The sequence below is a fragment of the Pteropus medius genome, unplaced genomic scaffold (assembly GCF_902729225.1).
Source record: "Pteropus medius unplaced genomic scaffold, Ma_sr-lr_union100, whole genome shotgun sequence".
Taxonomy (NCBI): domain Eukaryota; kingdom Metazoa; phylum Chordata; class Mammalia; order Chiroptera; family Pteropodidae; genus Pteropus; species Pteropus medius.
The window spans coordinates 1,460,803-1,474,662 of record NW_024347862.1 but is presented as its reverse complement, the minus strand read 5'-3'; the positions used below and the strand labels follow the sequence as shown (position 1 = coordinate 1,474,662).

The following is a 13,860-nucleotide window of genomic DNA, read 5'->3' as shown; positions in this document are numbered from 1 at the left end:
TACTTCGGATAACTAGGAAATAGGAAAAGACAGCTGGTAAGCAGAACTTTCCATCCATTCCTCATCTGTACCTGGAGAATGACATGGAGAGAGGCACTGAGTGGTGCCAGGAGCAGGTTTTGCTTTGATCTGGAAAATGCCACCTTAATAGGCTCTGCTTCTTGGGGCTCAAGCTGCAAGGCCACTGAGCCAGGGTAAGAGTGGCAAGCCTGATGAGGCCGGCAGGCCGCACAGGAAGGACAGGAGTATGACGCTTGGGATGAGGGATGAGGAGGAATGCAGGGGCAAGGCTCATTTCCAGCACTAGAATTACACAGCTTTTCTCATAAGTGGAAAAGTTTAGACTGCTTCATACAACTGGTGAAGTTTGATCCCTGTGATGGACTTGCAGCCTCCAGCCCAAGTCCTTCTCTCTACAAGTACTGCTGGATACTCAAGCACTGAGCCAAGGAGAAGAAATTCTAGAGAAATGGAAAACATGTCTCCCCTAAACACAACCTCCTTCATGAAGTATTTTCCAATACTGGCTTAATGATTTTGTTCTTCCTTTGACGGCCTATGGTATTTGTTTTTCTATCACGTAAATTGGCATCATTTTATTTGACAGCCCTCATGCTACTCGAAGCAACAGGCCTGAAATGGAGCTTTAGTGTAAAAGTTTTCTAGCTTCATAAATTTGGGCAAGCCTCAGTTTACCTCTTTGATCTTCCATTTCCTTATTTTTGAAGAAGGAATTAAAATCCTAACCTATTAATGGAATGAAATACTATTGTTAAAGTGTTATTATAAAGAGCTAGATAATGGCAAATTGCTTTCACTTTAACTTGTGGATATATCCTGTCTCCCTAGGAAATTTCTAAGTTCCTTGAAAACTGGAACTGTGTTTTATGTTTCTTCATATCTTCCATAGGATCTAGTTATGAAAACATGATTTACTCAGTAAATGCTTGCTGAAGCCTCCTCCTAGAGAAGTTTACATTTTGGTTTTGACAAAAGCATGCTCTCGATATGATGTAATGCCCTAAATGATCAGTCTGTATCTGGGAGAAGAAGGCAGCAGGCAAGCAAACTTAGAAAAAGGGAAATGCAAAACCACAGAGAATTTGTAGATATGCTATCAAGGCAGAGTAAGGAGAGCTCAAATTGGAGTACTGAAGTGTGTTTGTGGACTGTGACGTCAACATTAGGTGTCCTTGAGCAAATGTCCAGTTCACAAACAACTCCAAATTCCCAATTTAGGAGCACTCCTTAGTGAAGCTTTCTTTCTGAGACAGCTTTACCTTGAAGAAGAAAAAAGATTGTGTCTAATACTTTCCTAGAGGATGCAACATGGTGTGTGTGGGCGAGGGGAGGAGGGAGGAAAGGTAGGTGGGATTTAAATCACAAAATTTTGGTTTGAGTCTTAACTCAGCAACTTAAAACTGGGGTGTCCTGGAACAACTTATTTAAGGTTTTGAGCATTATTGTTCTTCTCAAAAGAAAAAAAAAAGAAAGAAAAAAAGAACATAATCTGCCTGTCTATTGCAGTTATGTAAAGGCTATCTATAATCAGTGTACTGACATTATGACCTAGCTTCACAAGGAACTTGTGATTAAAGACAATTAATGTGAACATTAAATATCTACTTCTTTTTAACAACAATTTTACTCTGAAGCATCCATTTTAACCCCAACATCAGGACAGGCCCCATTGCATGCTCTTTCTCCATAATATGTTCCACAAGAATTTCTCTGGGCCCTGTTTCACTGGGCTCAAAAGGTTAGAGGTACCTGCTTTGGGCAATTATCCTTAAGTCCTCTACCTACAAGCCCTCAGAAATAGAGGCCTTAGAAGACCAAATATAACGAGAAAGAGGCAAAGAGTAAAGTAAATTTCCTATAGGTCCATTGCCTTGTTTCCATCAAATTCTGTCTGATTTCTTTTAGACTCTGGGCCTGTAAACCCTGCTATATTTCCAAGACTTATCTCAGCTCTCCAGCAGAGTTAGTAATTCATCCTGAAAACTAGGTCTGCAGCACCCCCTCAGCCAGCCTACCATGCAACTGGCACCACGGGTGAGCCCTCTCTCCCTATGGTCCTCTCTCCTCTTCCTCATCAGAGCAACTTGGCAGGATTTATAGGGCTGTCCCAGCGACACGCCATCTCAGTAATTGCAGAATGGCAGTTGTAAAAAATCCCATTTGCCAGGGTATTAGAATCCCATTAGTACTCCCGCTGGAGAAATAACCCCAACCCTTCAGAAGGAATTAAAGATATTCGGGCACCAGCATTTGGACTGTTATAGGTCCTTCCCCCATTTGGATGATCACACCAACTGACATAAAGCCTCAGGCACCAGATGTCCTTGGTCCATAAATCCCTTGAGAAAGTTCTAGGATGATGTATGAAAGGGCCTCTAGTCTTACAAAAAAATCTCCAGAGTAATCACAAGGAGTAATTGACACAGGGCCTTCTGATTTGTCTGTACTTGAGAATGAGTCTTTTTATGGAAAGCCAGGTTTGGATTTCAGAATCCAGCCATTCTCTAGCAACCTCTCATATCTCTTTTTCTCTCCGCCATGCCAACTCTATTGCCCAAGTGGTAATTGATATTAAACAGAAACACTTCTTAAACAGACAAACTTCTAAAGCATATGGATTGTTAAAAAAGAATCACCTACAAAACAAAATAGCAGTAACAGAAGTACATAGTTATAATATCTGGTCTAATCATCTTACTTTATCACTGAAGAATCAGAGGCTCAGAGAGGTGAAGTACCATGCCCAAGATCACCAGCTAATTAAATCGAAGTCTCTGCACTCCCAGTCTAGTATTTCTGCTAACATACTTCTTTCCAGTGAAGGAAAAATAGGCCCCAGCTTCTTCAATCTCTGATCTCTGGGCATTTCAGATCATGGGCTTTGAATGCACTGGATGGCCGTCCATCTGCTGCCTGTGTATCTGTAAGTGAGTGAGTGAGTGAATGAGTGTGTGTGTGTGTGTGTGTGTGTGTGTGTGTGTGTGTGTGTGTTGTGTTACAGTCTCACAGTGTGGAGGCCATGGTGGTAAGCACTGAAGTCAGGGAAGTCAGTCTTAGGATCCAAGATTGCCCTATGCTGGGTGACCTTGGACAACTTATTCATCCAGTTTAGATTTCAGTCTGTTCATCTGAAATCTGTAATCTGTATCCTGTAAAATGAGGATAAATATGTCATTTTCAGCATCTTGGAGATCTTGTTATAAGATTAATTCTGATTCAAAAATTTGGGGGGGCGGGTAGAGCCTGAAATTCTTCATTTTTAAAAATTCCCAGGTATCAGGGACCTTACTTCGATGATCAAGGTCATTGAGTTTTGTAAAAATTAAACATGATGAAGTGTTTAAAGTCCTTAACACAGTGAGAATAATTCTTAAATAAAGGGTAGTTGTTTCATTGTTGAGATTTAGAACATACACCATAGATTCAAGAACATTTTTTAAGACCTACCATATGATATAAACTAAGCTAGACATCCAGTGACATCTTGTAACATGAACCTTAAACTACTTCTGAAAGGTCATATTATCCCTATTTCTTAGATGTGGAGAATGAGGCCCAGAAGAATAAGTGACTTCCCCATAGTCAAGTAGGAAGTAAGTTTAATAATTCTAAGATTAGGTGTCATTCCATCCACCTGCTTTTATGTTAACATCCTCTGCCTGTTGCCTGGCTGGGATGATATTGCTGAAGACAGATTGGGTTAATTTTCATACGTATATGTTGATTCTGAGATGTGAGTGCCAACTGCCAAGAGAAGAGAGGAGGCTGGAGTCAGGCTGGAGTGGGTGCAGGCACATGTGCAGGCAGAGGAAGTGGAAGGGGGTGGGCAGGCTGACAGGACACACAATGGCAGGGAATCTACAGATCAATAAATAGATATCCAGGGAGGCTGACAGCTGACAGACGTACACCAATACCCAGATGGCCATGGAGTCCACAGACCAGAGAGAGTTTGGAAAAGCTGTAAACTAGGTAGAGGTAGAGGCAGACAAAGAAGTGGCACACATGATTTTGACAATGCCATCTGTGAGTGAGATAACCCCAGTGCTGTGTGAAATGGACTCCAAATTTTATTTGGAGCTGGGAATGGGCAGTGTGGCGGTGCTGTTATTTTAAATCTCTTTCAATTCTCTGCCAAGAAACTTGATCTGAGAAAGCCATTCCTGCCAAGCTCCAAGGGGTTAACCAGGGCTTAGCTGAGGAGGCTACATTTCCACCTGATTTGACAGCACCCCTCTGTCAGGAGAAAAGAGGCATCAATATTCGCCACTGGGAACCTGAGCCCAGTGGATCCACATTCTGAACTCAGAAATAGACACAGGCTGCCAAAGGCAGGGTGGAGCTGTGCAGAACAGAAAGGAAAGGAGTGCACGAGGCAGCTGGTGGGGCTGGGCAGGAGGCAGGCCCGGTGTGGAGGGACAAGCCAGAGTCGACAGTGGGTGGAATCAGAAGCAGGGAGCCTGGAGGGAGCCCCTTGGCGAGATGGGCCGGTTTGAGTGGTCCACAGGAGCAGGGGTCAAAGTGAGCCAAGTAGTGTCTGTAGTGGAATCCAATTTCCTTTGAAGGCCATGGCCCAGGCCTTCTTGCTCAGACCTGCCTCCTCTGGGAGCACTAACAGTCCTTTTATGGTTGGTTTAGAGCTTGTTGATGGCATCAAAGTTAACCCTCACTCCAGTTAACTTTACCTCTAACAGAACAGCTTAGTGGGTTAGAGAAAAATGCATAACCATGCCACCTAGCCTAAATTTAAATTTATGACTTCAAATATCAAGTGGGCCTGAAATTGCCCAGTGATTCTAGGACATTTATCCAGTAAATTTGCTTTCCCTTCTTTTTTCTCCTTGGGCCCCCAATCTCTTCCTTCTCTTCTCCCAGTTGAAGAGATTACTTCTTTTATCTCTCAGGAGCTGGAAACAATCAGAAGAAACTATAACACTTAATGTTTCCTCCCTAAATCTACCCCCGCATGTATCCATTCTACCTTCTCTCCTTCTTCTGCTGAGTGAGCCATTCCTGCTCCTACCTCAAATCGACCCCTTGTCTGTGCTCAGGATGCCATATGTATCCCTTTTGCTTTCCCTACTCAGTACTCTGTTCCTGTGCTTATTCATCTCTTTGTTTCTTCACCACCAGCTTCCTCTTTTACTGGATAATTCCCTTCAGCATTCAAACTGGGCAGTCTAACGTTCTTGATTGTCTCCCAGTGAAAACAAAGAGACAAACAGCATCAACCAAACAAAGACCTCCCCAAACTGCTGAGAAAGTTCTCTGTTTTCTCCCTCTCCACTTCCCCGTCTCTCATTTCCCCTTGAACAGAATTCAGTAAGCCATGGAAACGTAACTTGTCATGAATACCAATGACTTCTATCCTGTCAAAGCCACTGGCCAGTTCTCAGTCTCCATCTTACTCTATCCCTGCTCATACAACAAATTCATTCAATGAGTATTTTGTTAAGCACCTATAAAGTGTTAGGCCTTGACCTGGGTGCCAGGGATACATCTCTAGACAAAAGAGGGGAAAGCCCCTGTTCTCTGAAGCTGTATTCTAGTGGGAAGACTGACACTAACCTAAACAAATAAATGCATGCCTAAAGTGTGCAAAGGGGATGAGTGACACAGAGGAAAATAAAGCAGGGAAAAGGGGGAGCAAAGGGCTGCTGGGACTAGTTAGAGGTTTGAAGCAGCATCTGGCTCAGCCTTCCACTCACTCTTGTTGCCATCCCATTCCTCCCTTGCTGCTCTGGGACAGCATACTCTCTGGATCTCCTCCCCTCAGTTCATTTGCTGGCTTCTCCTCTTCTCCCTGATCCCAGAGGAAGTGGGATCTGCTCTTGCCTCTGTCTATGCACTCCCTCTGTGTGCTCTCATCTAGGCCTGGGCTCTAAAGCCATGGAAATGCTGATGTCTCCATTCTCCACTGCCTCCCACCCCACCCTTTGCCCTCTGAACTCCACACTCATAGATCCTACACTCTTGTAACATCTCCCCCTGGAAGTCTAATAGGTTTTTTAAATTTAAGGTGTTCACAAAGGAACCTGTGATTTCAGACTGACCCATTGAACACACAGGCACGTGTGCACACTTGCACATCTGTTCCTCTTCCCATCTTCCTCATTTAAATAAATGATGTCACCATCCAACCAGTGGCTCAGACAGACACCCTGGTAATCATCCTTGATTCTGATTGTCTTACCCTCTGCCCTACATTTAATTCCGCAGCCAATGCCATCATACTGGGCCTCTAAAACAGTCTGAATCTAGCCATTTTGCATCACTTCCACTTTAACATTATCTTTTACCTGGACTGGTGAAAACTTGATAATTGGGCCTCCTAATTTCACTCTCCAAAAAGCAGCCAGAATGACCTTATTAAAATATGCACCAGATCTTAGCTTCCTTCTCTTGAAACACCCGGGGGGTCTCTGTCACATGGATTCTGTCACATGGAACAGAATCCAAATCCTTACCTGGCCTGCGATGTCCTCTTGTCAGGGCCCCACCTCCTCTCTGCACTTCATCTCCTGCCCTGTTCTCCCTCACCCCCCAGGTCCCAGCACAAGAGCGGTTCCCAAGTATGACATGTCCTCAACCCTGTCCTCTGCCTGGAACATTCTTCTTCTGGTTATTTACACAGCCAGCTTCTTTTTGTTGCTCAAAAGTTACCTCCTCAGAGAGACTTTCTTTGACCACTCTATCAGCGGTTGCCACCTCCCCACCAAGTCACTCCATAAGCCTGTCCCTCCTTCATATTCTTCTCAGCACTCACTGTTCTCCCCGACAAATGTCTTTGCTTCTTGTCTCTCTCTACTTGTGCCTAGTCTGTTACTCTCACCAGGATGTACATTCCACGAGAGTAGGTGCTGCCTGTGTGGTTGAATAGCCAGGGAGACCTGGAAGTCAGAATGTCTGAATTTGGTTTCCAGCTGCACCACTTACTAGCTGTGGGGTCTTAGGCAAGTTACTTCACTTCTCTGTGCCTCGGGCACCTAATATGTAAAATTAGTATGATAATAATAATGCTTACCTCATAGGACATTGTGAGAGTTAATGGAGACAATAAACAGATAAATATAGAACATGTGGAACACAGCTTCCTGGGGAATATTTACTCACTAAATATTCATAGAATACATACATCTTACATCCTAATGATTCCCTCAGGGATAAAGATCTAAAAAAAAAAAAAAAAAAGGCAAACAGTCATTTCTGCTCCTGTTGTCTAAGTCAGCAAAATGTATAATCTGGCCAAAGAAAGAAAAAGTGTGGAGTTCTCTCTCACTGTGAGTGTTCATAGTTTATAGTTTGGAAGGATTTATTCTCTCTTCAGTAGCCAGTGCAGTCACTAGGGGCAGAACTCCTGCAGGCATGTTAAGTTTGGAACCCATGGCAATCACTGGTGTGCTGGAAATGAGACCCAGGATGGCACTCCTGCAGAGTAGAGCAGGGCTGGGAGTACAACACAGAATTTGCAGTCTTTCCAATGAACTTCACAGTGCCCAGTACTTCCAGTGACACACTATGCTTTTCCTCTCCCGTGACTGATGCCAGAACACATCACTCAGGGATTTCGTTTGCATTGATGTAGCTTCTCAAAGAGGGCAAATGATTCACAAAATAATAAAAGGTAAACAAATTAGTAGAAATATGTATTCAGCTGACATACAGGTATACATCAAAAGCACAGGATACTCTCAGAGCATATTAATATGTATGGAGAGAAACCTAATCTGGTTTAGGGGCTCTGGAGATTTTTTTCTCCTGATGCAGAATAACAGTACATTTTTAAAAGTTAGAAAAAGCCAGTATGGTTGGAAGGTTATGAGTTGAGACTGGAAGGCACAGAGGACAAGTTAGAGATATAAATTTTTCTTTTCCCCAAGTCCAATTCAGAGTTTCAAACAAGTAAATGATATGATCCAGCTTATGTATGTAAAGGATATTCTGGCACAATATGGAGAATGAATTGGAAAGAAGCAAAAGTGAAGTGTGGGGAGACTTTCATAAGCCGTTGAAACGGTCCTGGTGGGTGATTAGAGTGGCTTGGAGCAGGATGGTGACAGTGGAGATCAAATGCGTGTAAGCAACGTACTTGACCTGTTTCAACACGATCTTAGCTCTATGAAATAGTTAATAGTTACCATTTAATAGTTACCTTTAAACCCATTTTAAAGACAAGGAAGCTGAGGCTCAGAGTAGGTGAGTACTTATGTTACTAAGGTGTTAATCGACAAGATTATATTTAAACTCACACCTAGAGACCCTAAGAATGTTTTTTCTACCACATCACTCGCTTCAAAAAGAATGCATAGAACCATCGAGTCAATGCCCCCTGACATTCGCCTATGGGATTATGGACCCCAGCTTAGTGGACATAATGTTTTCCAGGGCTACATGAGCTGTAATAATCAATTTGCTTTATTTTTTAGCTTCATTGGACTCCGGAGTGGACTCCAAGTGCTGGAATGGAATGTCCCGGGGACCACTTGGCCAAGTGATGGTACTCCCAGGACTCCAGTGCCAGGACCGGCCTCCTGCCACTGCAGAATACACAGTTCACGTCCCCTGCCTGGAACTGACACTAGCAAGACAATGCCAGTTAGAAGTGCCTGTGGCAGGAGCTGGCATCCTCCTGCTTACCAGCAGGTGCCTCCAAAAGAGGGCAAGAGAGAAGAAAGGAGATCAAAGGAGAAGCTGAGCAAATGGTCACCCGCTCCTGGCAGCTTGGCCCTGGCTTCCCAGCCTGCCCTCTCCAACAGAGCTTCCTTTCAGGCCCCAGCTCAGCCACTCCAGAACGAGAAGGAGCTGTTCATGTATATGCAGATGCCAAGATGGGAAGGAAGGCCGGAGGAATTAGCACTTGCAATGCAAGGAGACCACAGGGAAAGAGCAGAAGTAATGAGCAATAGCTTGCTATGTTTTTTCCCAGAGGAAAAGGAGGCAAAAGGTCCAGGCCCCAGGGCAGAGGTCAGAGCCAACTGCACGACTCAGAAAAAACATAATAATCATAACGAAAATTAACAACAAAATCAATAAAATAACTATACAAAATATTTAATATTATTTCGGTATCTGTTAGAAAGCATTTAATAAATATCAGCTACACGACAAGCATGTACACCAATGTTCCCAAGCACTCCACAAGGCAGGTAGTAGTATTATCTCTATTTGATGGTATGTGGATGGTGTGGCTCAGTTCTGTTTGAAGTCACATTTCGCAATATGCAGCTGAGTCAAGATTTGACCTTAGGTCTGTCTGACTGCAGAGCCCTTACTCCTAACATCTAGTCAAAGCTGCCTCTGTCCACAGAAAGTTTTTTAAGTGGTTGTACCATCCGCAGCATCAAATATGATGTGGGCTCAGGAAGGATCTCCTGGCATAAGTAATCTATAGCACAAACTGGAGGTAGGAGATGGGAGACGGAGGCCCCATTTGCCGGGTTGGTGTGGAAAGGAGATGGAAATGGGTGGCTCTCCTCTCTGACCAGAGTATCACATAAAGCCACGTTTCCATTCTAAAACCTGAGTAACCTTGCTGCGAAGCAAAGCCCAGTCTCTGAGTTATCACTCACCTGTTGGAAAGAATTTAGTAACAGCTAATCCCATCTTTGTTCAGGAGGGAGAGAGAGAGAAAGGCATGAGGTATGATGCCTGCCCAGGTTCTATGAGTGGTTATGCTGCTTGAGTAGGCCTCGCAGAGATGCCTGGTGCCTGTTCTGAGTTGCTGTCATTATTCCTATTATCTGTGTTAATGATGTTCACATCACCTGGTTTCACTTACAGAGTTGGGGAGGTAAAGATGCCATTCTGTCAGGCAGGAAAGCCAGCATGCCTGCAGCCACACACCAATTTGGGATTTGCATCAGGACTAATAGTTTTATTGAATGGATTATTGAACTGGAACAAGCTAAATGTTCTCAAATAAACTGATGAAGGTGCCAGGTCAAGATGCCTCACCTGGTGAAAAGAGCTCTGATGATCTTCCCCAGGTGGCATGCAGCTCCCAGAAGCTTCTTGGAACTCCTCCAGATGAATGACTCAGGGCATAGGGTGTGTCAGCAGCCCTTGCCGTTGGCTTTGCCAGCTCCTGTTCTGGCAAAGCAGGGTCTGTTCCCCTGCTTTGTCTGCAGGCAGTGACATAGCCTGTTGTTTTGGGGTAGGCCCTTTCGCGCTGAACACAATTGCCAGAGAGCAAGAGGCAGTTTGAGGACATGGCAGGAATATAGCTGCAGAGTCACCAGGAAGCCTCCTATTTCTCAAACAGAGGCTGAACCCCAGCTAACTGTGAGCAGGACCTTAAAATCATCATTCTTTGGGGTGAGAGAAAGCCATTTCTAAGGTTATTCTCAGACATGAACTCTAAATCCCCAAACAGGAAAGGACCCTAGGATGTCCCCTACTCCTTAGCCTTATGGTGTGGACTACACCCAGAAAACCCAAGCATTGAGATAGGGAAACAGAGATCTGTTTCATTCTGCACATTTGGTCAAAGGCCACTCACTTACCACTACAAAAGTCAACTTGTCGTGAGTTCTAAGGAGTTCAATTTTGAATTCAGCCAAATATCTCATATTTGCCTCTCACTGAAGTTGGAAGATCATTCAGATTTCTTGCAACAACTTTTCCAATTCTTATTATCCATTTTGGTAAGTTGACACCTCTCCTACCCTCCAGCATTCTCTTTGGCTAGCAAAACTATCCCATCAGTGAAGCGCAATGCATTTTTTTGTGCATGGGCTGCTGAGGCATTCTTTGATGTTCAGGCAGTCTGGGAGCAAGAATATGAAGCAAACTTGAACCTGAGGTCGTTGTTGAGCTGAGAAGAGGGCTACTCCTGAGGCAAGAACAGTGCTCTGGGCTGGACTGTTTGCCACAGGCTCTGCGGGCTGCCTCTGCCTAGCCTCATTTCCATGCCAGCTTCTTCTGGCCGCTTGCCCAGGCTGTTGCACATGATCTCAGCACCCTGGAGAAGGGAAGGAGGGAAAACTATGCTGGGTGGGAGGAAGTTCAAAGGAAATATCGTGGGAGAGGAAAATTTGCAGGGCAGAAAGCTGGAACCAGGAGCTCTACAGACAGCAGCCTAGGCAGTAAAGGAGCAGACCCAGGCCGCTCACTTACCACTACAAGCACCTCCTCCCAATCAGCGTGATTGCAATCAGCCTGAGAGCTGGTGTGCATTCAACAGAGCAAGCAAAGGCATGCAATCTGAAAATGCGTGTCAAAATCACAAACAACACAAACAATGGGGGAAGGGGGACTTGGGAAGGAAAGACCACCCACCACCCACAGACTTCTTGCAGTGCTGGGCTGTACTGTCTTGTCCCCTGTTGGTCAGTCTGGGAACAAAGGGCTACGTATGGAAGGCCAAAGACCTAGAAAAACCTGTGCATAGAGCACTGGGGCCGGCCTCAAAGTCAGCCCATGTCAGCCCTCAATCAGTCTCTTTTATTACTAATTTTCCCTCATGTTTTTTAATTTAATTCACTGCTTCCTTCAAATACCAGTCAATGAACCATCCAAATTTCCTCCAAATACCCTTGAAAATGTTGAATTATGCAATTAAGGATGGTGTAATACAATAATATGAGGAGAAATGTTGTCATACATATTTTAATGAACACACAGGCTTGGGAGGGAAAGAAGAAGAGATTTCCCAGAGCTGCCTTCACCCACCTCTGGCGACAGCTCCATCTTTTTGGTTATTAAAATCCTGCCATCCACACAAACCCCCAAATGCACATTCACTGTGGACACTGTAGGGGATAGCTGCAAATACTCAGGTCAGATTTGGGTTTGCAGTTATTCAGAAAGCAGTAAATCAGTAGTGAATCATCCCTCACTCGTATTTATGAATCATTCATTCATTTGTTCATTCAAAAATATGTTCCAGGCTCTGCTACCTTGAGTCTTTGTAGAGCAGTTAAAGTACAGCACCTGTTTGTCCCAGTTTTAGTACTTGACAATCAAAGACTCAGAAAACCCCTTGGTCCCAGACAACCAGGACAACCAGTTCTCTAACGTGAAGCTGTATTTGCTTGGCTGACTGCAGCATGTTCATTAGGCATCAGTTAGTTCCTCCTCTGGAAAGCTTTCTGTGACAATGCCAAAATAGATTTCATTATTTCACAGTACCGTCAGTCACCTATCATACTATCTTCTGTATCACCATGCTTTCCTTCCACACATCCTCTCCCCCATCACACCTCACCATGGTTCCTTGAGGCCAATATTTTGTCTTAGTTATAATTATTTTCCTAACACCCCATAGTGCTTGGACACATTGTAGGCACTCAAATATTTATTGGATGACAAATAACAATGATGAAAATAGTAATAATAATGACAGTAATAATTATTCAGATTTGCTATGTACGTGACACATGAAAGCATAAATTTAAGTGACATATGAATTTTGATAGGTAGTGCTGGGGAGAAGCATATTCTAGAAAAGGAGAACTGTGTACGTGTTGAGTATAGTGCTTGATAAAAACTAGGTAAATAATACTTGTTGAAAGACAGACACTTAAGAGTATAAGAATAAAAGGTAATTGAGGAGAAATGATTATAAGTTGCTAAGAAAATAAAATTGAAATAAGAGGCTACAGAGAAAAAAATTAGGATGGATATGTAGGTTAAGCTCACTTGTAGCTGCCATGAATATGCATATTAGTTGCTCAGCCTTGACTGAGTAGAAAATAGCATCTCCATACTGGTTTCTGGGCAAAAGAATGGGGAGGAACAGTGTAGGAAAAAGATTCTGGGGTTTATATTTTTTAAACCTGAGTTTAACTCTGGCTTACCACTTGGAAAAGTCTCTTAAGGTTTCTGTGTCTTACTGACTCATCTGTGAAATGGAAACACTGATATCTAACTTGCAGAGTAGCTTTGAATCAGAGGCAATATATGTGAGCTACGCAACACAGCAAGCAGTCAGCAGTGGTGGCCATCACCAGCATCACATATTAATATCACCATTGAGGAGCTTGAGAAAAATTAGACAAATGAATTTTAGGGGGAAGAAAATTCTCCTGTTTATAAATGGCCACCAAAGAAGCTACAATCTGGGCCACCTTCTAGGTTAACTGTAAACAGAAAACATTTAGTGGGCTGGGCTCTTTTACCCAGAGTCCCTTGGGCCATTTTAAATGTTATGGTTTTTATATTATAACCTTTTATTTATAGTTCTGTGATCCTGAGACTCATGAGACACAATACAAATTTTATGTTATTTATCTATTCTTTCAGAAATACTTTTCAGTTGTTGCTTTTTTGTTGTTTCTTTTCTCTTTTCCATATATGCTTGTTACTCCCAGTCTAGATAGCAGTTTGCAGCTAAAGAACACACTTTTATTTCTTCAGTTTATTTCTCCAGTGTCCAGTACAGATCTCTGTGTATATTCAGTGCTCACTCCCTGCAAAATAATGTTCACATCATGGTACTCCAAGCCCTCACCATGTGGTCCCAATTTTTTTCACCTTGTATCCATCCATCCTATGTTCCATCCACTTAAACTTTCCTGAGCCCAACAAGCACTTCCAAGTTCTAGGGTATTAGTTATGTCTTCCTTTCCCCTAGCAGCTGAAGGGCAAAGTTGTGATGGGGATCCAGCATGAAGACTGGAAACGCTGCCACTTGAGAAGGAGCGATTGCTGCTTGTGAATTTGGAGTCAAAAAGCCAGGACTCAGAAGCAGTCTGCACTTAGTCTCTTTGACTTATAAATTTCTCTTTGGTAATATTGGGATAATAATAATACCCTTTTATAAAGTTTTGGACGTTATTGCATTATCATTATACATAAAGATGTTTTAGAAACTGAAAAGTACTATAGCTGAGATGTATT

The 13,860-nt window shown here is 43.3% G+C and overlaps 1 protein-coding gene across 4 annotated transcripts in view; it reads right to left on the bottom strand.

Annotated features, from left to right (window-relative positions):
* Positions 1–13,860, bottom strand: part of NTM (neurotrimin) — a 902,803-nt gene that overhangs the window by 776,543 nt on the left and 112,400 nt on the right. The gene's annotated exons all lie outside the window — the stretch shown is intronic.